This window comes from Micropterus dolomieu, linkage group LG12 (assembly GCF_021292245.1).
Source record: "Micropterus dolomieu isolate WLL.071019.BEF.003 ecotype Adirondacks linkage group LG12, ASM2129224v1, whole genome shotgun sequence".
NCBI classification, from domain to species: domain Eukaryota; kingdom Metazoa; phylum Chordata; class Actinopteri; order Centrarchiformes; family Centrarchidae; genus Micropterus; species Micropterus dolomieu.
The window spans coordinates 630,244-656,481 of NC_060161.1; the positions used below are offsets into that span (position 1 = coordinate 630,244).

The window sequence follows — 26,238 nt, forward strand, 5'->3', positions numbered from 1 at the left end:
TGCGCATAGAGGCTTTAAAAAACCATGAAATTCCTCTGTCTTTGAAGAGGAGAAACAAATCAATCCCTCTTTTAGTTCTTAGCATTGCCTCGCTGTCCCTTGCACTTGCAGGCTCTGGCATGGACTTAAAAAACAAATAAACTAAAAAAGATATGGGGAGGAGTTGGTGTGCACTTAGAATTTTAAATACATGCAAAGACTGACTCATTTATTGAAACTAATTTTAATCTGTCTATATACCAGCAGGCACCCTGAAATGAAGGGACTGTGTGCAAAAAAAAGGGCTGCAGTTGTTTACATGTTCATTCTTTATGGCCAAAAATACTCTCTAATTACATTTGACAACCTGCCCTTTATCTTAATCTAATTATGTCATTTTGCATTCAAAGTAATAAAGGCCTGCTGAATGCCATAATGAAAATGTGTATTATCATCTACTGTTCACCACTGAATGAAAGCCCCTGCTGTCCCTCTTACAAATGAGCACTATATCAGAGCTTTTCAAACCTCTGCCATTAATGCCCCAAAATGCATCCAGAAATGTACAAAAGGAAGTGCTTTGAATTTTGAAATATTTAAAATTGACATCAGACATTGTTTTTTTAAGGTTTCCTGTCTAAGGCAAAACTATATAATTTATAAATGATTTATGTTGTATTATCCAAAATTGGGGTTTTGTTTACACTTTCAAAACTGTGCAACTCAAATTACTTCTCTATTTAGACAGCCCTTCTAATAGGTTGTGGTGAATAATGTCTTCTGGCAACAGCAGACACTACAACGTTTGGACTTTAGAGTCACTTTAATCTGATCTGCTCGTTTAGAAAAATCTGGGGTTTTCTGAAAAACATCAAATTATGTCACTAAAACTTTGTATCAGTCAGCCTTTCACTTGCTTCATCCAAATAGTTCCTGAAAGTGCACATGAGAATAAAACATTAAGAACAAGAACCCGTTCAAGTGTCTTTTGTTAATCAATGTACAATGTTTTCAAACGACAGTAGGCATGTAGTGAGGAATTAATGGCCATTAGTGCAACAAATTTCAAATGAAAGCTTTATAAGCCTCAGCAGCTCTGCAAAGACACATTTAGGTAGCGAATGAGTCAGGTTCTGACCCAAAAGAGTCAAGCAGCACACCAAATAATACATGAAAATATATTTTAAAAATGTTGCTGTAGTGAATACTGTTACAAGACATAAATGGAGGGAGTCATGAACCATCTGTTTCACCTGACTGCAATGATGATGAGATTTGCCTTCTTTCAAGAGTTTTGTACTCCTCTTCTATCATTGGCCAGGATATATTTTAAATGGGACTTTTATTCAGCTAATCACCTCTCAGAAAGAAGGGTCTTCCACAGCCGTCCCGCCCTCAACACTCCCCTCCTATCCCCTCATTGGATGCCAATGAGATTCTAAGTCTGCTCTGGCAGTGGTTGGACAGCGCTCTCAGCCAATGAGGAAAGAGCAACTGTTGCATTCATGTAGCCCTCCTGCAGGGCTCCTTCTTCTGCTGCTGCCTCTCAGTCAGGATTTAGATCTGAGACTGCAATGGTGTGCAGTGTCACAATGGGGACATAATGTGACCTGAGCTCTTCAGTATTAGGCCTAGCCTATAAACCAGACATATTGCAGCACAAGTGCTTTTTACAAACACAAATATATTGTTTTACTGTAGTCTATATTTATGAGATGTGTGGATTTCAAAGGTTCTGACATTTTGTTGCACTAGATCATTTATTTGTCCTTTGTGGTGCCAGAACTTATTCCCACAGTCCCATGACAGACAATTTAAATAAAATGCTAATAACCAAAATATTAAATGATTACTAGGCTATAGCAAGACACAATATACAGAGGGGACAGAAAGTGTGAGAGAGAGGATTACTCTAGTTTCCAACGCCCTCCATCGGCAGCGACATCTCTCTCTCTCTCTCTCTCTCTCTCTCTCTCTCCCCCCATCTACCATCCTCACCCCCCCCCCTCCCCTCTCGTTGCTGCGCGCCCGTCCAGCTTCCCTCACTCCGCTTCCGAGGCTCTTGGAGGGAGGACGGATAAACGCCGCTGACGGTACCGGATTTGATACCAGAGGGAGGGAGGGATGCCACGGTGATTTCCCTCTTTTCTCTCCCGACACCCACCTCCTTACAACAAACACCACTTAATTCTCCTTATCAAGACGCACTACTGCTCTGTCTATCTTTTTTTTTTTACCCTCTATTTTTTCTACTCATCTTTGAACCCGCATGGTTGGTTAGGTATTTTTGCCTCTGCGCTCCAGCGGATAAAACATAGGAGAGAGAACATTTTGGGTTTGAGGAGAACTGACTAGGCTCTGCTTTATTAGGTTTTTTTTCCATCTCTACTCAAAGCGCACAAAAACAGAAAAACTGGGTTTTCAATCAGTGGATGTGTTGGACATCTGAGGAAAGAGAGAAAAGAAGCAATACTAGTTGAGACAAGTGATCGTTTTCGGCTGGCTTGTATGTATTGGGGAAATTTCCTTGGAGAGACGGACTGCGCACGGACACTCTCACTTACAAGGTAAGGACCGCTCGAGTTAAATAACTGGGATTTTGCTGTTGTTACCTCAACACAGTCCCATCATCTCTTTTCAATCCCCAGTCTGTTTCTCTCTCACCCTTCCCGTCCGTGCGTCTCCTTCTGCAGAGGCTTTAATGAGCGTAAAAACAGGCAAGAAGGAACGAAGTGAAATGTTTCGGTTCCCGGGATGCTGGGGAGATTGTGGTTCGGTTCGGGATGAATCCAAACGCAGGGTTGTCACACAAACTGCATATAAATTTTAAAAAGGTCACTGTGAGAGGATGTCGGAGTTCGTTATGTTCGAGCACATAAGTAATAAGCCACGAAACCCCCATAGGGCCGTTGCGCATTAGCGATGGTAACAAAATATGAAGACTTGGGGTATTTGTTGTGCTGCGGGCTGTAACAGTGCAGACTTTCTTTGGCCCTAGGAGCCACTGAATGACGGTTGGGTTTCCACATAACACAGACAGTATTTTTTTCACATTTAAAGTAAATCGGCGTGTGTCTGCATATTTGCGCTAGTTTGGTGTGTGCGTGATCGTGCATTTGTGTGCGCATCGGACAGTGTGCGTGTGTGCGTGTGTGTGTCTGGCCACGTATATGGGGGCTAATCTCTACGAAGGCTCTCTTTCGCTGTCTCGGTGCCTCCCGGCGCCCCTGCGTAACGGCGACGCACAACTTTTACTTCGGATCGCCGTCAACACAGACTTGTTGTGTGTGTGTTTGTTTTGTGCGTGTGTGTGTGTTTTACGGTCAAATCGCAAATTCGCTAGCGGAAAAATAAAAAAACATTCAATCATTCAAGAGACAAACAGTCGTTACTTTTGGAGAGACAGCTGGATTTGCATTTATTTGTCATAAAGGCCTGTTTCATCCAGAAATTCATTCAGTCAATAACTACACTACAGTCTAGAGAATTGAAATGTGAACCCCTAAAGACACCATACGTTTTAGTATTCAGTCCATTTGAATATTTCAACCGGAGCTGCGTCCTTGCCCGTGCCGTGTGCGCCAGCGCCTGTGAAACTACATAAAAATTGCATACAGATCACTTGCCCGTAGGCTCATTCAGGCTCATTCTGCACTCAATTAGGCGCGTGCGTTTGGCTTATCGCCCCTGTAGGGCCACATTAGATCATTTTTTAATTGTTGCACGGACCGAAATCTAGTGAAAACGTGTCCTCGCTGGTTGAGTTTGAGTATGCTGGTCTGATATGAACGGAGTACTGTGCAATAGCTGAGTGGTTTTCAATGGACCCTAGTCTAAAGTGAGATATCGGTGTATTATTTGGGCAGCTGCAATTCTGCTGCGTTTTCAACGGGGGAGCAGAGAGAAGGAGAGAGAGGCGTTGACTGTAGGGCTGTACAGTCTTTGGTATTCATGGCACAGCTCAAGATTGCTGCTCTCAAGTAAGCAATAATCTCTCTCCCTCTCCACCTCTCTCTCCTTCTGTCTCCCACACTGTTGCTCTATGAAATGTCTCCCCACTCTCCCCCACCTCCTCTTCCTTTCCTCCCCCTTTGCACCCCCCCACTCCTCTTCCTCACCTTCTCCCTGGGTCTCTCCATCTCTCCTCACCTCACACTCCCTGACTCTCTCGCTCTCTTTCTTCAGTCTTGTGGGAGCCATTGAGAAAATCATTTGCTGTTGTTGTCTTTTATTTGACAGGGGCTTCTTACCAGCCAGGATTGGCTGCTATGCAGTGCTGTTTCTTGCAGAGCCTTTTTAAAAAAGAAGTCTGCAGCAAACAATAGAGTGAGAGATGCACAAAGAGAGCTCCTTGAGAGGTCCAGTTTATTAAATAGAAAAAAGGGTTTGTAACTTCTTGAGTTACATTCTCACAGGCGAAAAGCTTTTTTGATTCCACTCTAGTTTCCAGTGTTGCAACAGTGTTGTTGTCATTTTCTGCCACATTTCTTTATTATGTGGTTACTTCTCAGACAGCGATCCACCGTTTATTTTTGCCCCTTGCATTTTGCTAATGAGCCTACAGACCAGTCGGCATTGCAGAGAAGAAAAGCAGAATTCCATTTTTTCCTCTGGTGAGTTTACATTGTGGTTCAGTGGCCACTTAAAAGGCACATCACAACAAAAGAATGTCTCCAATATCCTAGTATTGAATGGCTGTTTCTTGTATTCTCTCCATGACTTGGCTTAACAGTCTGATTGTGGCTCAACAAAATGGTTTTTTTTTGCAAACAGCACCACAGTTGTGTCCAATTTGTGCTTTTGGGTGTTTGCTTGATTCACTAATTAATTCTTCTAGCTACTGTATTTCAGTCACATAGTAATACAGTTTGATTAGAGGAAAGGATCGAAAGGATCAAGAAGAAAGAAAGAGGAGGCAGAGAGAAAATAAGGGGAAAGTGGAGAGGAGAAACAACAGGGCAGGCGATCGGAGGAGCAGGGCTAAGAGGAAAAAGAGCATGATTCCTATCAGAATATGAGGAGGAGGCGGGGGAGGAGAGGAGGGCAGCATGACTTCTATCAGCAGTGTCTTTCGGCTTACTCTTTTATGAGGGCCACTGCTGAAACGAGACCTGCAGCCAGAAACTGCTCGTCTTCACTTAGCTGTCTCAGGAACGAACATTAGCTCGCTTTTCACTTCCCACAAAAGTGTGGGTCTATGTCTGGGAAAGTGATTGTATACTTTAAAAGCAGGACAGAAACACAGAATCCCCTTGTACCAGTACATCTTTGTGCTATTTAGGGTGAGCGGTATACAGAAACCTGGCTTGGATGACAGATGAAAGCGGGGTGGGTGAGGTATCAGATTTTTCACTGATGTTCAGCCAAGAAATTGCACAGAAGCTGACACAGAAATGTCGTCAGATTTGTTGGAGCCATCGTAGAGGTTTCAGGATCTGGCATTGGAAATACAGTGCTTCATGGCTGTGTTACTTATAGATACAATTAAATCTGTGAACAAGTATGTTCCTGAAGCAATGTCTGAAAAGACACAAATAGGCCAGTGGATGATGAGAACCGCACACTCAAACCAAGGTTACAGATTATGCCGTGTCTGAGGAGACATTCTTGTGAGTACACAATAAGTGCTTAATAGAGAGCCACCTGATCTGTTAAAAAGATCATCCTTTAGCAAACCATTTCAAATGTTAATGTTCTTTACATTAATTGGCTTTGCAGACAAAACAAAACATGTGCAGATGAGAGTTTTGTGCACATTAAACATTCAAAGATATGCTTATGTCATGCCTTTTACTTGTAAGTCTGACTTTGACTGGCTGTGAGCAAGATTTTATGGCCAAAAGTTGTGTTGATTATTTCCACATTCTTGAAATATGATGGATTGAATTTCGAAGAAAAACTGAAAAAAAAAAAAAAAACTTGTCTACTGGAATGGGTTTAAAGGCAACTGAATCCAAACACTGCTGACGTAGCTCACCAGGGGGGCAGCGAGATAGAGGGATTAATTTATTACACTGTAATCGTTATATTTATATTTAATTAGGAACCAGCTGCTCTTTCTCATAAGCCGTAGCATTGTAAACTAGTTTCTTTGAAACTGTAAAATAGGGAAACTGAAACATTAAACAGAGGGAGATGTTGAAGAAGAAGAGACTGAATTTGAAAGGAAGACAGAAAGACAAGTAAGGAGGGGAATGAATGAGAGAGGGACTCAACATTTTCCCGGTGACGACAGAGGGAGCTGTTGGGCTTTGCTGCAGCAGCGACTTCTCTGCTCTCTCTTTTTTCATCATTCTGCTTTTTCTTCCAATTTTTTTCCATCTCTCTCTCTCTCTCTCTCTCTCTCTCTCTCTCTCTCTCTCTCTGAGAGGGTCAGTCAGAGAGATGGAGAGGTAGTTAGGCTCCCCAGGGATGCAGGATTCAATCTGTACGCCCCAAACACACACACACACACACACACACACACACACACACACACACAGTCACAAAAAGTCTAGTCTGTCTGGATAAGCATGTCCACCGTGACTGGCTTCTGTTACCTTCAGATTCCCATTACCTCCCAAAGAGAGAGGGTGAGGGTGAGAAACAGAAAGGGGGCTGGTGTTGAGGGAGAACTGACTTGATTTCTCCCTTTTGCCTCTGCACTATTTTGTTTTGCTTTTCCCCCAGTCCCTGGTCAATGGATGCGATAGAAAGCAGAGTCGGAATAACTGACAACTGGTTAAACTTGGGCCCTCTCTCTCTCCCTCCCTCCCTCTGACTTTTTTATCTGCCTCACCCCCTTTCTGCACTCCATAGTTCTGCTTCAGCTCTTCATCTTTGTTTCCCCGCTCTCTTCTCCTTGTCTAGTCAAGACAACATATCTGGAAGCCAGGTAGATGTCACACGGATTTATAATTTCCTGTGGCAGTGCAGTGGGATTATACCTCTATAAATCTCCGGCCTCAACCAGATTAAGTGACAGAGTCAGTAATTAGTGTTTTTGACCTATAAACTCTTTACTTGCCCTAAAGAGAAAAAAAGACAGTAGCTGATTTATCTGCATTTAATGAGGGGTAAGGTGGATGTCGACATAATATCCTGGGTATTGGTGCAGGTGACGAGAACTGAGCCAGCACAGGTAGTTCACTGTTGTTGACACAGTCTCCTTGCAGTATTATGTCCTGGGTTTAGTTTCCTTCCTTTAAGCGTGGAGCTTGTATGTTTCTTTTTCTTGTGCTTGTGTGGCTGACATTTTAAGTCACACTTTAGTCCACTAACTTTGTGAAAACATCTTATTTTTGAAAACATTTTACAGCTCACAAGTGTCAACTTTATCGTTTAATCAAAACTAGAGTAAGTTAGACAGCGTGTTTCCTATTGTAAGCCATCTTATCAATATCTTTCCAAAACTAGTGTGCACAGTGGCTTCAAAGTAAATGACTGTCTATCTGTCTTTTAAATTTTTTGAGAGTGTTTCCCTGTCTTCAATCTAAGACGTGCTGCGGTTTAATTCAATCCCTGTAGCCCTGACAAGGAGAAAGAATATGAATGAATTAAACAGCAAGCTAAAGTCAGTAAACTGGAACATGCTTTTCATATTTTGGGCACAGATACAAACCAGTAACAGCGTAATTCATGAACATGTCCCACGCTCTCGTTATTTGATGAGGAAAGTCACATTGAAGTCGTTAAAGTCGTGTAAGCACAAGCTGGATGGATGCACATAAGGACTCGGAGACAGGAAAACAGCGCCACAAATAAACACCAGAAAACAGCAACGACACAACTTAGAGCAATTAAAAAACGAAACGTGTGGCGGCGCAGAAACGCTGCCGCATCAGTTAAATGTTGACTTTTAAAGCTGATTTGGTTTTTATCACCTCTCACCCTGGGAACATAACGGCAGAAGCTGCAGCCGAAATGCGTTGGCTTTTATTATTAAATCTCTGCCGGTTGTTCTTGGTCAGTTAGTGTGACCTTTCCTCCCGTACATGAGAGAGAGGGGAGTTTGTGCAGAACAGGCGGTGTGGATTTACTGCCAGATTATGAGGCTCTGGTGTAATTGTGATAACGGCGTAGGCTGGATCAATGTTAATTCAGGATTAATGAGCGATTCCATCGATTTCACCACTGATGATCAGAATGCAGTGTTGACGGGGATATTGATCAGATTAGAATGAGAATTGATTACTCCGCATTGAGAGCGATATTGATCACAGCCTTTTCTTCCACGAATGCATGCATGTATGTGAAATCGAATTTAAGGCCAAGGTGTGTTTGCAGGTGTGTAGATTTGTATATGTGTGCATGTGCGTGAGATACAGGGAGCATCTCTGTGCAATCCAGTGTAATCTGTTTCCTGTGACAGTCGTTAGGCGCAGTCAGGTGGTTTGTGGTCTCATGACACTAGTCACATGAGAGGAAGAAAAGCAAGGTTGGGTTATTTTTTTTTCTAACAGCCAATTTTAACTGCATTTTTGCTTTGGTAGACAGTTTTCAGCAGGAAGAGACACTGAGAAACAGTGAAGGAGAAGGAAAGCGAAGGAATATGCGATGAAGGTCAAGTTAATCTCACATATTGAATTTCAGGAGGTACATTAGTTTGGTACAAAAACTGCTCCAGATTGGGGTCAGTGAATTTTTTGGGTTTGTTTTAATTGTAATTAATAATTCACAGCTGAAAGGCTTTTGACTTTGACAGATTTTGTATGAAGTACAGTGGACTCAGTGAGAAAGAAAGGAAGAAGGAAAGAGAGGCTAGTTTCTGTGTGCGGGTCAAGGAGAGATTTAATGAGTCGTTTGCTTCTCATTATTCAGGATAATAATTAACAGTGTGTGTGTGTGTGTGTGTGTGTGTGTGTGTGTGTGTGTGTGTGTGTGTGTGTGTGTGTGTGTGTGTGTGTGTGTGTGTTCATTTTCTCTTTGGAGCCACCAGTGAAGCGGTCATTCATAGCTGTCTCACCCCACTCTCTCTCTTTCTACTGTCTCTCCTCTCACCCACATCCCCATTTTCTGCAACCAAAGTACATTTTCATTATTGATTAACCTCTTGGATTATTTCTTTTCCAGCATTCAAATAATTTATAAAACGTTTTTGTAAATACAAAAAAACAAAAACAAAAGGAGGTGACCTAAGGTGATGTCCTGAAATTTTTGGGGGTATTTTTTTAAATTTGATAAATAAATTATAATCATTCTTGTTGACTGATTTTCAGTCTAGCATCTTCCATCTATTTCTCTTTCTCTCTGTCAATCCCATCCTTCTCTCTCTCCCTATATCATTTTTCTCCTCTAAGCTTGACAGTATGTGAATCTCCCTCTCTCTCTCTCACACACACACACACACACACACACACACACACAGGTTTTTGTGTGTGTTTGTAGACGGTGTGTTGTTGATTTGCATAATTAACATGGTTATGTTAATTGTAGTGAGTTAATTTTGCTGATGGAACACATTTGTAAAGGTGAACTCTATGGACAGACGGCTATGGCCTAAAGGTACAGTGTGTGTGTTTGTGCGCGCATTTCTGTTTACGTAGTGTGTGTATCTGCATGCATTCATACTGCGTGAGTATGTGTGTGTGTGTGTGTTCTGTCCACATTAGCGGCTCCAAACAGGTGTGTTTCATATGGAAACAGAATTATTTAATTTTTTTTTTTTGAATGCTGACGAAGACACACACAGTGATGTTAAGACCAGAAGCTGAACAACCTGTCATAAGACAGAAAGAAAGAAACACGCACATGAACACACACGCGCACAGACACAGACACAGCCTTAGTGGTCAGCCAAAACAGCAAATGCTGCATAGAGCTTATCTGATTATGAGCAGGGTTAGATAGAGGACTCTGCATCGTAGGGATGAAGAGACATGCAGATAAACAGACTGACAGATAGTTTAACTAAAAAAAAATACCCTCCTGGTGGATCACCAGTCTAAAAAACTGTGACCTCTGTCCAGCCAAAACCATTTTGCCATATGTTCCTCGCCGCCAGTTTAGACTAACAAGAAAATGGGAAATTAAACTGAAAGACACAGTGCACGTCGAACAGAAATAGCTGCATAATGAACATCCCTAACAAATAGACCTAGCTTGAAGGCAGAATGCACAAATTGTTGTGATGTGTGGTGTCCGATGTCATGGTGAGGGGAGGGGCTCTGGCACCTATTTATAATAAATTGTTCTCTGGAAATAAGTGGCCTGATCTCCATGTTTGTGTTTTTACATTATTTACAATCTTTTAGCTTCCCAATGTGATTTCTAGTTCCTAAAGAAAAATCCTTTTGTTGTTTTCTTTAGTGCCTTTCAAGGAGACAGAAGTGTTACGGCGAAAACATTTGGATTGATTTGTCGGTAAAAATAATTTTGTAGGTTGCATTATTTTGAAAAATATCATGGCAACCAATTTTTCAAACAAGAGAATGGTTGTATGTCCGTCTGCTGTTGTATATAGCTGGTTACAACAGTCTTTGTCAGAGAAGTTGAAGCTCGTTCTTTTACATACCTTGTGGTGGGAGTGGGTGTGCGATAATGGGATTTTTACCCATGATACACCTGTGTTTAAAGCAAATGAAAGTCATTAGACACAGACAAACAGAATTCATGTCTTTGGCCATGTTTGGAAAGCTATGAGACCACAAATCCAAATACTAAGGAGTTTTAAAACCTATATGTTTTTTAGAAATGCAGTCTATCTTACTGTGCATATTTGTATTACTTGGACAAATATGAGAAAATGCTTCTTAGTCACACATATTTTAAAGTTTCAAAGTGTATGTGCATTTCTAACATTAACCAGTCAGCATCCTGGCAAGGCCTGCCCGTGATGTCAAAATAATGCTTTGATCAAAGTGGGACTTATCTCGTAGTTCTCATCCTTTCCTGTCTCTTCCTCTCTTGTCTTCTCATTCCTCCCTTTTCTGTCATTCCTACCTGCCTTATCCTCTCCTCTTTCCTCCTATTTTCCCCACCGGCCACTTCAGCTTGCCTCACCCCCCCCCGCCTTACCCCCCCCTTCTCTTCTGCATCTTGCTCAAATGTGCTGTCGATAAACAGAAAACAGTTACTCACCTGAAAAAGTTTCCAGAAATAAACCTGACTACGACAGATATGTTAAAACATTTATTTAATTGGAGTTATATTGATAGATATACAAAACTATATAGTTACTGAAGATGCTTTTTGTAATATCACTTAATATGTTTGTTAAATTAAGCATCAGACAGAAATGCACAGATGACGTTGCCCTCTACTTTCTCATCACATAATAAGTAGGTAAGTAAGTAAGTTTACATGTGAGTCTCTCACACGAAAATCTGAACTGCTTTTGTGAAAAGAGTCCTTATTGATTCAGCTCGGCAGATATGAAGGTGTGCTCTTTTTTGCACATTCACGCACTCTGTTGCTACAGAAAGGGCCTTGAGAATGTATAACGACCGTCTTAGTCCGAGACTGAACACACAAATAAAAGTGCACACGTTACAGACTTATGTGCCAGATGATGGTTCCCCTGCTGGCACATACACAGAGAGAAATAGAGACCACAGTGCATCCTGACACACACACACATAAAAAGCCTCTTTTCTTTTCTACAGGACAGAGCATTACTGCAAGGTTGACCTCTTTACCATAATAACCTATTTACATTTGCTCCCCTTTGTCTCTTTCTGTGTATGTTTCTTTAGTTTTCCGCTGTCCTTTCTCTCTCCCTGTTATCACTCTAACAAACTCCCACACTCTCGTCATGCATCTTTCCTCCTTTTTCCTGCCCCTCTGATTCTTTTTCCTTCCTCTCCCTCTGTCTCTCTCTCTCTAGCCATGCTTCATTGACCGTGACACTTATAATGGTGTAATATGATTGAATACGACTGCTGCTTCTTCGTTGGACAGTATTAATTTCGCTTTTTCTTCCATGCGAACGGCTTCACTCCAGTATATTTATTTGCCTGCTCTATGCCTTAATCCCTGACCATGACTCAGAGACTTATAGAGCATCACTTACAGCAACCTCTCTGTCTTTGTTCTTTTTTGTTGTGTCATCTGTCCTGTAAGTTTGTGTTGGTATATCTGCTTATTTCTCTCATCTTCTAAATTATCTTCATTTCTCATTCTCTGTCTGTCTTCATCTCTCGCTTCCAGTTTAGTTGTCCTTCCACTGATGAAGCAGTGAAGGACAACTAAAGCCACCTCTATAACAGGTTAATTGTTATTTCTATATAGAAGGACCAGGCTATAGATATATATATATATATATATACACACACACACACACACACACACACACACATATAAAGGGCTGATTCTGCCCTTTAAACCTTGATGAGGATGTGAGTGAGTGTTACGTCTGTTTCTCTTAACTTCAAGATGTGGTGCCAATCACTTTGAATTTCAGCAGGAGTTATTATGAGTGACTCTGGAAAAGAGCACTTCCTTGACCTGATCTGTCAGGTTGCAGTCGTGTAATATTAGCTTACAAATATTGTTTATTTTATTTATTGGTTTGTTTAACAGAGACAGTGCACATGAATAAACATTGCTGTAAATGGGAGTTAGCCAAGCAGTAATTTTTCATCTTCCGTTTGTGGATGTTTACCATACTGTAGCTATGTTTTTGATGGGCTAAACAATGGCAGTGGTTGTCTTTGCAATTCATATGAAATGTAAACAGATAATCCAGTTGGAGATATTTTTAAATCCAGTGAAGTAGCAGTTGCTTTGAGCCATTTTCATACATTGTATGTGTTTTCAGTGTTTATGTGGGGTGACATCAAATTTGTCACAGCAATGCTTATTTTTATTGCAATGTTATGAAAGCAAGTGCCATCAACATTGTTTATATTCTACTGGCAAGGTTGAACAAACAAGGTCACAATGTGTGTGTGAGTGTGTGTGTGTGTGTGCGTGCGCGCGCGCACATGTCACTCCAATGTGTCCGTGCATGTGGGCGTTTTCACATATGGGGGCTAAAGCTGACCATGCAAGGTCAGTGTGTAGTCTGTGTGCACATGCCAGTGCACCTGAGCTTGAGCATCACCAGAACAACAAACAGTCGTTTCAGGCAGTTTGTCTGCATGTGTCCGTCTCACCTAAAGGTGAGATATGCAAGGTCAGTCTGAGCTCTGTGTGTGTGTGTATGGAAGTTTAAGCATCTGTCTTCACTTGTGTTCTTATCTTTAGTTTATTCCAATTTAGTCTAGTATACTGGAAGAAGTGAAAGAGGAAGAAGAAGAAATGCTTTATTAATCCCACAAGGGGAAATGATAATAATACAAAGTACTAATGGTAATAATAGTATGAAGATGTGTTTGGGGTCAGTCATACAGGGGTAAATACATCACCACTTGTCTAGACAGCTGTTTTGACCTTTTTATATGAGAAAATAGGCAATGCACCAATCTTCAAGAGCAGTTTAGAGCAATAAGAGCTGCATGTCACCAGGTTTCACTCTTGAGATGAAAAGAAATATATCAAAGAATATATCTTGCTGTGACATTTGGAGGTGATCACAGAGTAAAACCATAATTATCCCTGCTCACTTTTGGCACTAGCACCAACACCTGGTCAATCAAATCCAAAAAAGGGTGGCCAATACTTCGAGGTGGTTGTTGTTGACAGACAAACATGCATCAGTTTGGGGAACCTTTGGCAAAAGGAACAACTTTTGCAGCTTTGTTGAGATATGCGATTCATATATGGGTCTTTTGTTAGAGGGAAGTTTGAGACCCAACACTGAAGGCTTATTGAAGTATTGCAGCTCAGAAGAACAAAGGGCTCTTTATGTCAACCTGGAGAAAGAAGGGAGGGGATTTAGCCTCATACGGGGCTAGAAGTGCGGGTGTGGGGGGGTATTATCAAGTATCCAGCACGTCCATACACTGGTTTGGAGCGGGATGAGGGGGAATAGAAAACGGGTGAGGGAAATGAGAATGAGGGGAGAGCATGGGGGATCGTTTTGCAAGGGAGGATGTTTTGGCACAATGACCCTTGTGTCCTCCAGTTTGTCACTGAGTCGAGTGTTTGTCGGTGGTTGCGGGTGAGGGGTGGGAGAGGGCGATTCAAAGGGGTAATTAGGGTCATTAAACATGCATGGTAGGTGTAATTGTCTGCGACATTGCTGATCAATTCCTCCCTCTTACCTCCATGCCCACCCCCTGTTCCCATCAACTCACCAAAACTCATTCATCTTCATAATGTTTATTCCAAAATAAGTTATGAACTATTTGAACTAAAAGAGCAAAGGCTAATTTCTCTGGTACAAGGCATTAAACTACATTGTTTAAGTTAAAGACATTTGCTTAAAATTGTTTATAATGTCAAGGCAAATCTAGCATGTGCAAATGTCACATATAGATTAATACCAGGTTAAAATGAAGCCCTTTAACCATTTATCTTGTGAGGTGTTGTATTTGGTTTAATTGTGACAGGATCAAAGGTCAAATCAATTGAGGATCCAACCATATTGCAAAACATACTCTTGTTTCTGTAGTACAACCACAAAAACTAGGATTTCTTTCCCATTTTTTTCTTTCTAAGGTTTCCTTGTTCCTAATTTCATTTTCTAATCCATGTTAAGATGTCCAACATAGAATAGCTGACAAGAGAAGAACTTGCTATTAAATATTATTATATATAAGTTATTAGCTATCCCCTGGCCTTTACTTCGGGGGAAATGAAGCATTTGATAGTGCACATACTGCTTTGAAATCAAACCCATCATTGCACTTTATTATTGTGAATAAAAACTGATTCAGAGCTATTAAACCACTAATAATCTCTAGGTGAACAGATCATGACCTGCCTTTTAGACTGAATGTTCGGCCACTAAGGTCTCCATGGGCTAATGTAAATGTAAACGGTGTGTCAGTTACTGGATAAATGGGATGGAGGGGTGTACATCCCAGGGTGAAGGGTGGTCTTTAAAGGCTTAGTGGCATCCACTAAGACTCTGTGTTCTGCCCCTTGCCTCCTCAATAGAGCAAATCTAATCTGGGTCTGCATAGGGCTGCTTCTTTTCGTCTCTTGGGCGACTCTCTCCCTCCCTCTTTCTCCATTTTCCATCTCAACCCTAAGCGACTTACTGTCTCGCTCAAGGACACTTTGACTGGACACATGGTTGTTGATGCACATATATTGCACTGAAAGAAGTGTTGACCTTTGAGCTAGAGACTCGTCTGCCAAACCACTTGATGAAAACCTCCCACCGGTGTACAGAGGTCTCCATCAAGCTCTTTCTCTCTGACATATGTCTGTCTCTCTGTGCACTCTTTCCTTCACCATCATTTTAGTATTTTTCTGCCATGTTTGAGGAACACACACACTGTAAACATACTATTTCTATTTGTAAGCAGGTTTAGATATCAACAGGATATCATAAAAAATAGTATTTAGTATATGTAGTATAGTTACCTCATGACATATCAGTGCTTGATGCTGTATCATGTTAGCATTGAGCACTAATAACACTTAAATAAATAAACCATGTCACAAAAACAACAACATATTGTGATTTTCCTTCAGCTTAACTTTTCAAATTAAATGTTTTCCAATGAAAACAAAAGGTGTGTCTTGTCAATGTATGCATCTTTCACTCCCCATCTCACTATCTCTTCTCTCTCTCTCTCTCCCTCACTGGCTCCCAAGGGTCATGGTGTCAGCTGTTGGACAATGGGACAGCTGTATCCAGATCAGCTAAAGAGCCACAAGCCCCCAGGGGTGGGATTAAGCCAATTAGTAGATGTCAATCACCATGACATATCATGGACAGCTAGATCAATACTTGGATGAATGGAGGGAGGGTGGGACAGACGGATGGATGGAGGCTGGAAGTGGGTGCAGGGATAGATTGAGGAGCAAGTGTGGCCGGGTGGAGGGATAAACGGATGGAGAAAGGAAAGAAAGGAAGTCTTGAGGATGCAAAATGGACATTGGAGATTGGAGGGATGGTTGGACGGAAGAAGTAAGGGAACACAAGTGAGCAGCAATCAAGTGGGTTTTTGGATGGAAGGTTGAAAGGAAATATAACTACACCCAAGCAGTGTTTGGACTTATGCATTACAGCAAAAAATAAATGACAGATGCAGATAGACAATGTAAGATAGTTCTTCTCATGAAGGCACTGTGATAAAGAACTGGAAATCATTAAAATGGTACAAAAAATGGAGATATGGAAGAAAAAGATTAAATCAGGAAGAGAAAATGCTGGTAAGAGCCGAGTGATAGGTAAAGAGACATACGGGAGCAAAAATAAAGAAAGAAAGTGATCCACAGAGATACATAAAGACTAGTGTCATAATAAAGTGTAGCCTCAGCTTGCAACCCCAAGATACGTTAAAAATGAATCGGTCTGCAAATCAGTCCCCCCTCTCTCCCCCAATCTCTCTCTCCTGATCATCTCTATCCCATCTGTTTTGCATTTAAGTATTTGTGGGTGTGTGCTTTGTAGTACAAAGATTTTTGTGGGAGACATATAACTTGTTTATCATGGTTGGGGACATCAGAACATCCTATCTCCTTCTGACAGCTGAGAGATGAAAAAAGGCCCCAGAAGAGAACCAACAGGCCTCAGAGAGAGAGAGAGAGAATGACAGGGAGGAGGAGGATGTGGGGATACTTAGGAGGAAAGGAAAGCAAAAAATTATGCAAAAAAGGAGAGGAAATGAGGGGGGAAAGTGAGTAATAGGGATGCAGATGGTTAATAAAGAAACACACCACCAATTTCAAGCGAGAAAAGAAAGAAAGAAAGGATTTATTAAAGACACAAAAAATGAGAGTGAATGAAAGAATAGTACAAAGGCGGAGACAGGGAGTAGAGTGGAAAAGGAACGATGAGGATACTAAAAACTTTGGCACATCTGTCATATCCAGACTATTAGGAAATAATTGTGAATGAATATGCCTTCAATAGCAAACCGCTACTGTTCCTTTTAATGTTTTGAGCTGATTGAGCTGAAAGTGAATGGACTGAAGAACTACAGAATATAGAACTTCATTTACAGTAAAGGGACGTGGAGGAAGTGGAAAAGAGGAGAGGAACTGAGGACAAGAGGGAGAGGGAAGGAGGGAAGACAAAAAAAAGAAAAGAGGGGAAGATGGTGTAAGAACATCCAAACAAATTAACGATGGGGTAAAGATGCGGAGGCTTCAAGTGACACAAAGAGTAGAATGGAACAAAACGGGAAGGGGGATAAATAAGGAGAAAAAGGACATGTTTTAAAAGCAATAAAGCTGAATGAAAGGATGGGAGAGGAGGTTCTATAAAAATAGAAAAATATGAATAAAAGGCCAGATGAGTGAGAAAAAGGAGGAAGCACGACAAAAGAGCAGAAAAGGGAGACAGAGGAGGAAAATGAGGAGGAGAAGATGCTGTTGTATGAATATTAAGCTTGGAACATCTGGCATGACTCTCAAAAAGTTCTTCAGCCTTTTGAATTTGTATGTTCGAGTGTGTCTGTGTGTGTGTGTGTGTGTGTGTGTGTGTGTGTGTGTGTGTGTGTGTGTGTGTGTCTGTGTGTGTGCGCGTGTGTGTGTGTGTGTGCAAATGTGCGTATGAAAGGAGGGTATTGGGTGGGGGTTTGTTAGTCTAAAGCAGTGATGCACAAAGACACACAACCCAGGCCTGCCACACTCACTTATATACGCTTGGATGGATATAGAAAGAAAGATCGAAGGTTTGACGAAGAGAGGAAATGAGATGGGGGTAAAAAGAGAAGCTAAATATGGGGATGGAAAGAGGGGACAGAAAGAGGGAGGAGAAGGACAGATGGAGAGGACCGGAGGGGAGAGACCGAGAGCAAGACAAGGAGGGAAGGAGTCGGAGGAGAGATTTGTTTTTGATTGATTTACCTCGCTCTCCAAGGCCACAGAGTCATGTAATCATCAGGAGGATTTTTGATCTGCACTCTTTATGGAAGGGATGTGTCACTTCTTCAACTCATTCGTGTGACATACAAGAAGTATATTTTCTCTCTCTGACATGTAAATAGTACCCATTATGACTCTCACATATTCATAGAAATAGTCATAAACAATGTATTTGTGTCCCTTTTTAAACACATAAAAGCATGTGTTCTACGTGTTTGTACTCTCAACGAGGCTTTGGATCATTCATTTGTTTTCTATGAAATGTTTAGTTTTATCCTTTTTTCATAACCTCTGAGAATAAGGGCAAATTGTGCTCTTTAAATTTAAAGAAATGTATTTTGTCCCTTTTTTATTATTTCAAAAACCCTGTGTTTCCTGCCTGTTTTCACTTGTAAGGAGGCTTTGAATAATGCATGGTGTTTCGTCAGTAACATATTGTTCTAACTTTTGGTGGAGAAAAATTTATTTTTCTTGTTTTCACTTTCAAATTTAGAATGTGATTACTTTGATAGAAGAAACCTTTTTATATTTATTAATTCTGAAACTTCTTAAACGAGTGTTCTTTCTCTCTCGCCTCTTTTCTTTCTCATTTTCTCTTTTTCCCTCTTTAAAAGTGTATTCTGTCTGGCCTTTGAGATCTTGACAAGCATATTTTCCGCCTGTTTTAACCCTTAAGGAGGCGCTGAATAATTCATTGGGTTGTGCTCCCACTAGTTTTTCTAATGGTTCAGTCACAAAGCCATACATTTGTAAATGAGGGTAATCCACCTTTATGAGTCCCTGCGTATGTGTGCAGGGCAGTGTGTGTGTGTGTGTGTGTGTTTAGACGGGTCAGGCTCTCAGGTTTTAAAACAAGGAGCGTTTTGTCCAACAAGAATTTTGTGTTGTGTGTGTGTGTGTGTGTGTGTGTGTGTGTGTGTGTGTGTTTTAGCTGTCGAGGGCTGAGTGCTGCCAGGATTTGTAGCTGTGCTACCACAATGACCCTTTCATCCAAAGAACCATCTGATTGTGTGTGTGTGTGTGTGTGTGTGTGTGTAGTCGTCCATGCATCCATGTGTGCGTCTGTGCGTGATTTTGTAGGCCTCTTTTCTGTGTGACCCAATCTCTTTATCTGTCCAGCACAATAAAAGATGGAGGCCTGAAGGCACAGACACAAACGGACAGACATCAGACACAGAGACAGACAGCAGGAGGATAAGCAGACAGACAGAAATGGACTCTAAAGAGCTGTATAATTCAGGACACTGGCATGGCCTAAACACACACACACACACACACACACTATTTAACCACAATCTGTCAATACAGTCAAAGCCTCTATACCTGCCTTCCTATCTTACCATTAACACAGGTGCCTTGAACTGTTAACACTCCAGGAAAAGGAGGATCAGCTATCAGAGCTATTCTATCCACCAGATGGACTACACATCTTGCTGAATGTTTTGCTTACCTTTTTATTGCATGAAACTGACACTCTTACAGCAATAGCAGAATATGGTAAAATTCCTAGATTACAAACATCAGCGGCGTGCAGTAGTGAAAAGTGCAAGAGTCAGACCGCAGGAGTGAAATGAGAGCCAAGCACTGAAGTAGAAAAGCTTTTCAGCTCCAAGATAAGAGCATATTAGGGCGAGTGCAGGTGGGGAAAGACGTGGGGGCCTGAAAGGCTTTATTAGTTCTTGATGAGACGCGTTTTCAGTCTACAAGAATAAGTGAAAACTGGGACGAGTGACTACAGTTGTGATTGGAAAGGTTGTTTCCACGTCGGGGAAGCACAGAGACAGATCAGACTTAGATTATATCTCCTTAAAATAATGTACAGGAGTATTGCAGCTTTAGTCAATGCATCATCTATAACAGTAGTCAGCATTTTGCGGGCCTCTTTGTTCACTGGCTATGGAAAATGGATGCAAGGAGAAGAGGTGGAGAGAGAGAAACAAAAACGGAGATAAAATGAGGAAGGAAAGGTAGAAGAGTACAAAAATGGAGATGGCGGAGACGACAAAGAGGAGGAAGAAATGAGGCAAAAGGAGAACAAAGAATGGAAACTCTGGTGGTGCAGGACATCTGTGTGTGGATGTGATGCCAGTTTCCCAGCTGTGAATAGATCTGTTGAAACAAACCTTGTCTGACAGCAATCTCACCCACCCACCCCTACCTGCTTTCAGGAAATGCCATTTAGACTTTTTTTTATCTTTCTGCTTTCTTTATTTTTCAGCAGACGTGTTTTTTGGCCTTGTAAGGCTCCTAATTTGATGAGTTTTCCATGGATGTGGCCCCCCAGTTCCTCTGCGTGCATGAGCTTGTGTATGGTTTTGGCAAGAGGGCCGAGCTATTTCTGGCATCCTTGATCGGTTGGACACGCTAAGCAAAGTCTGGGTTTATTAACCACCACTGTTTCTCGAATTTCACATATTCTTTTGCTTTATTTTTTCATTCCTACTTCTTTCCTTTCCTCACTCACCCGTCGACTCTCTCACTCCTCTCCTTTTCTCTTTATTTACCTCTCGACTAAACCACTTTTAGACTTACGTTGTGCAGTGTGTATAAGAAAGAAGTGACAATGGTCGATTGTACCAAATTAAAACAAATACTTTTTGAGCGAGGAAATATTTCCGAGGTCCTTTATACCTTCAGACAAGAATTTCAACATTCAACATTTTTTCTTTCCACAATTCAAAGAAAGTTTTAGAGTAGGAACTGAAAATGATCTGGGCCTCCACAGTGACTGAAGAGTACATTTTTTCATTTGCATTGCATTTAAACAGTCATGCTTGTTTTCTGGCACCTCTGGTTACTCAGCATACAGTATAACATTAGCATTCACCTCGCCTTCCCAGATACTAACCTGCTTATCAAAGTCTGTATGTGCATAGAAACACCCCTCTTTAACACGCTCCTCGTTGAATTATATTAACAGTGGAAAGGTCACACTGAAGTGCGTTGCAGTGGGAAGTTGGAGCACATTCACAAGTTAAATATATTTCAGATTTTAGCAAAAGAGAGACACATAGAGAATCAGTACAATCCTTTACCAGAGATTTCCAAATGCAAGCTCATGCTGAATCGTCTGGCTGCTCACAAGGTCATTTCGGATTTCATCTAATGGGTTCAAAAAAAGAGTTTTGCCCTCAGCACAACAGTTTTCTTTTCAACAGGTTTTAGAGAAACACAGATGCTTTGTGGGTGAATGACGCACTGTTCACCTTCATGAGAGCACCATCATCATCAACGTTTCTCCAGTAGATACTGACAGTGTTGATCCATGCAAACATGCAAAAACATACATTTTTGATAACAAGGTTTATAGGTACACGTCCATGTATTAAACATTAATCTGCTGAAAGGGGTCTTTAATCATTTAACCCATGTACCGTTACTGCCCAATAGGTTTACTTCTTATATTCAAGTAGCTTCAACCAAGTCCAGTTGCCCTTTGAACCTTCCTTGGATAACTGACCTGGATGAATGAGAATCTTCACAGACATCGTGCTAAGCATTTTGGGGTGAACTCCCTCAGAATGAAAGTATGAAAGGAAACCACTTACGGTTTAACCTGAGACCTGACAACATAGAATTAAACCTAACAGTCTACACCGTGGATCCACTCTGAAAACACACAGAGCTGGAATGATCCTGGAAAAGGCATAAAACCAGCTACTGAATGAGAGTGATTCACTTCAATGTTGAAGAGAGTCTGACGGCGTCCTCCACAAACTGTAAACACATCTGTCCAGTACAGTATTGGAAACGGTCGCTGAATCATTCCATGTATCCACAACCATTGCCCATGATTATAACCTTCCTTGGATTCCTATTGATAGTACAGATAGTTCAAAAACCATTTGATTAACCTTTGATACTTCTGCCCTCTAACACTCAGCTAAATGTATGCTTAAGTGTTTGCAAAACGGGTTTAACTTTCTGGAAGCTGCAAGTTAATTCAGTCTGCAGTGACTGTGAAGTCTGGGTGGTCCTGAAGGAGGCGAGGCTATCGCTACGGAAACAATGGTTGGTAATAATGTCTAACCATTACATATTAGTAGAGGGTGGATGTCAGAGACAATGTAGTAAAGTAGTCAAGTGCTTTGTGCGTGAGGGAGGGAGAGGGAGAGGTGCTGTAACGTCACACATTTACATAACACTACTGTCAGCTGCAGCAAAGGGGACACGTATTTTAATGGTGTGTGCCGGACCCACAGGGAGACACAGTAGGAGGTTAGAGAATACACTACACACACACACACACACACAGTAAACGGCTAACAAATGAGCTGAGTGTGATGTAAATGGTTAGTCTTTTCATGGTCTTTTGTTTGTTCCTGTTGAACAGTCAGTGGCAGCTCACACTGCTCAGCCTTTTCACCCCAAACTATAACCTCCAGGATGTCAGAGAAGAAGCCACACAGGCTGCTTTCTGATGCATTACAATGCACAGGAACGTGTGTCTAAATGTGAATAGTCTTTTCTGCCAAATTAAATTCTGTGTTTGTTTACCTAGCCTGTTGTGACACATCAGGAAAGGACGCTTCCTGGTGTATCACAACACACAGAGATGCTGATTTGAATGGAGGTGGACTGTTTGTTCCTCTTAGCCTCCATATTATCAAACACATACAGAAAAGGACAAAGCTGCATCTGAGGCTATGTTCTTGTGTAGCTTCACTCAGACTCCAGATTTTTTTGTTAACAACAAACTGTTGCTTCAAACTTTTAGCTCCTAGCCATGAGCATGACAACAGCAAAGGTACAGATGTTTTTCTCTGTCAAACACATTCTTTTAAGTTCATGACTGCATCAAATATTTTCTTTAACAAAGAATGGTGTATCAAAGTGAATGACTGAATAATCATTTCAGTGCTGGATCATTCAATTACTATCACTGAAACTACATCTTAGTTTTGCTCTTTCTTTCTGGGGATACTGTATCAGCCAAAACTCAGTCTTTACTTTTCCAAATGAGTTTCAAATAAATATAAAAATTAGTACCATATGTAGATACCGAGATCAGGAAAGAGATATAAACAAATAGGTTTTTGAATGGCTAGGCATTGCATGTGGATGTTATCATAGCCACTTGTGCTCACAGGTAATGATGCCTCTCCCTTTACCTTTGTCTTTGTGTGTGTAGAAGTGTCTGTGTGTGTGTCAGAAAAGTACAACAGCGGCAGACAAAGTAGCCTTGTTCTACACGTATAAAACATTTCAAAAAGCGCCTGTACACTCACCACAAAGGGACTGGAGAGTGCAGGGAGGTGTGTGCCTGTATGTTTGTGGGTGTACGGCGCTGAAAAAATAGTCAGAGATTTGAGTCACATTGAAAAGCGGAAGCCTGTCATTACCATGTCCTTGCAGGAGCCACTCCGTGTCTCTCTGTCACTCTTTCTTTTTACCGCTTCTATTTGTTTTTCTGTAGATGCATCAAACCTGGTGTGTCCACTTATTTATCATCACAGGGCCAAAACATGGCGCCTAATGAACAAAAAGTTCACCGTTACTGTAATGCCATGATTTGTTCCCCCCTTACAAGACTCTTTCTACAGTGGTTACATCAGTCTGACTGATGTAGGATAAATGTACGTCACCAAGATTAATATAATAAAAGTGGGTAAACTATGTTTCGCAAGGTGGCCCTAGGTTGCCTCTTATTTCATCTGTTTATCTGCCTCACTCTGTTCCCCTGTCTGTCGCTCACACACTAAAACCAACCGACACAAAGGTCTCAACAGTGGGCACGACCTACAGTTGGTTTTGTAATTGTTGCTATTATAGAGCCTACAATCTGTCCACTTGCTGGATTGATTAAACCGGAGGAGAACTGCCCCCAGCTCTGGTTTTCAGACCGCAGTGCAAAAGCAAGAACAGCTTGAAGGATTTAAATTACTGCAAGTTGCAACACACAGTAAAATAGTTCAAAAAACAATCGACAGGTTTCCCAGGAAATCGTGTGGGATCTGTAAAAGATGGAGGGCTCAATTTCTGATAGTCTCCCAGAACTACACGCTGTCACAGTGAATCAAAGCTCTTCTTGCTCCAATATGTAATGTGGTCACTGGGGTAAAATATTATTTTATAGCATTTATCTATCTTTAAGGGTGATGATATATTGTTCCATTTTCGGTTTCGAGGTTTGGCTTATTAAACCATAACCAAACATTATGCTGACTATCAACAAAAAATGACTCGCCTATAGGAACCAGTGTTTGGTTGCCTTATCTTTGCTCTTATAGTGTGAGATTTAATTAACTTTGGATGCCTGTGTCAACAATTTATTGTGTGGAAAGCGGAGCCACACTGTCAAGTGAAGTTTCTACAGATGAGATCATCAGATAACAGTGGAAAACAGAACATTTCCAAGTTTGAGATTCTTGACCATTAATATATTTTGTAGCTCACAACACCCGTAAAACAGAATGTGTTTGTAAAGCATCTCAAAGTCTCCTGATTTGGCCTCACTGTCACATTCTAACTGATCTAAATTAGCAAGACTGACACAAATAAATCAAAGCCTTAATGTCACCGTGCACCCTGAAAATGCCTGAACCAGTAGTACTGTGAACATACTTTAATCCACGGTTAGATTGGTTTGACCTCTGGTCATGTCTCTAATCAACCTCCAAGACTTACCTCAATCGATTTCTGGAAGGGTTTCATTTCAAAAGGCTGTATTTCCACACAAGCCATCAGGGAACCTAGAGGCCACCAGTAACTCGCTAATAGCTTCACCACTGTCTCTTAAAGCCTGTGGCTTTACATGTCATTTAGACTGTAGCCAGCAAATGTCACAACTGGCTAACGAAAGCACAAAAGAACCTTTGAGATTTGGTTTAATGGCACACTAAAAATAGGTGGTTTGTCTGATAATCTGCGAATGAGGGAACAGGTGTTTGCCCTCCTAGTGTGTTTTGTCCTGGTTTTCATTTTCCTTAGCACGGCTTCTCCATGCTCATCTACAGCCCAGGACACACCCAGCATCTCTGCTCTCACTCCTCTCTTTATCTTTCCGTGGATCCCCTGAGGCTGTATAGAGGGGATCTGTGACAGATTCTGCTGTGTGTGCATGTAGCTCTAGTAGTAATGACAGGCAGATGGGGTTCTTCATCACCAGCCAAGTCTCTGCAAGCAAAGGAACCAACTCTCTCTCTCTCTCTCTTTATATTCTTTTGGTCTTCCTCCGTCTTACATGACCTTCTGCAGTCACAGGTGTGTTGTCACTGCACTATAGCTCTGACTAAATTTCACTGTTTGAAATGTTGTTTTCCTACAGAAAGCAAAGCAAATTTTTGCCTCACTTTATGAGAAAACACAATAATCATCCAGCGATCAAACTCGTGTAGAACCACAACCTGTGTTTATACACCCTTAATATGGTTTACTACAGCAGTATGAACCCAAAATAAACATTTTAATATACAAAATAAACAAATTAATATTAATAATAATTTTAATAAAGTGTGATTTATTGTAATAAACAGATCAAAAGGACAGACAGGTTGAGAAGCAAGAGTTTTAACACCTTTTTAATCCCCAAAGTTGTTTTTTTTAAATTACTGTGAACCCCTACCGCCAGTAAGACAGCTTTTATCCTCCACGCAGCACAGTCCACCCAATACAACACTCCACAAAGCCCCACATTACGCATACAATTTTTGCTAAAGTAGGATATTTTCAGCTCACGCGAATATGTGAATACGCACATGTGCAGATATGCAAATGGTGTGTATAATTTGTGTCACCCAATCTGTATGGCACAGCGCAAATTTGCGTCAGTTCGCATCTTTGCATTGGCATTGTATGTACTTGCGCTATGCAAAAATTCCGCTTTGCTTTCTGTGTGAACCCACCATTTCTCATAATAGTAATGATCAATGAGATAAAGACTGCTCTCACTGTAAGTTATTCTGGGTAAGACTTTCCCTTTAATGTAAAACTGAATTAATTAGTCCATATGTCAAATCCATATGGGAAGACATTAAAACCAATTACAGCCTCATTTGGGAGTTCGCATTTTGTATGTGTGCACATGCAAATCAAAGCTCACACCCTCTCTCATTATCCATCTCTCGAACACACACACACACATTCAGAAAAGCAGCCATCAAATAGGTCAAATCCCATTGACCAAAACCATTCGAATATCCATTTATACATCCCGCCTTGAAGAGCAATGCACACTTTCTCACACAAACACACACCCACATACATGCTGCAGGGCTGCCACAGCTCTAGTATTTTTCTGAAGTGGCTTTTCAATTCCATGGCTGACGCTGGAGGGTATGTGTGTGTGTGGCTGAAGCTGTGATGGGTAGGGGGTGCTTGACAAAAATTGTGACATAAACCATTTATAGTGCTTGCCCTAGTGTTTGAGTGTAGGCTCGTGTGTGTGTGTGTGTGTGTGTGTGTGTGTGTGTG

At 41.2% G+C, this 26,238-nt stretch overlaps 1 protein-coding gene across 2 annotated transcripts in view; it reads left to right on the top strand.

The window, feature by feature from the left end:
* Positions 1-2,064: 2,064 nt before the first annotated feature.
* Positions 2,065-26,238, top strand: part of cdh11 (cadherin 11, type 2, OB-cadherin (osteoblast)) — a 92,854-nt gene continuing 68,680 nt past the window's right edge. For both annotated transcript variants that reach the window (XM_046064999.1, XM_046064998.1), the window contains exon 1: positions 2,065-2,546. The gene's annotated coding sequence lies outside the window, so the exon portion shown is untranslated. The remainder of the gene's footprint in view (positions 2,547-26,238) is intronic.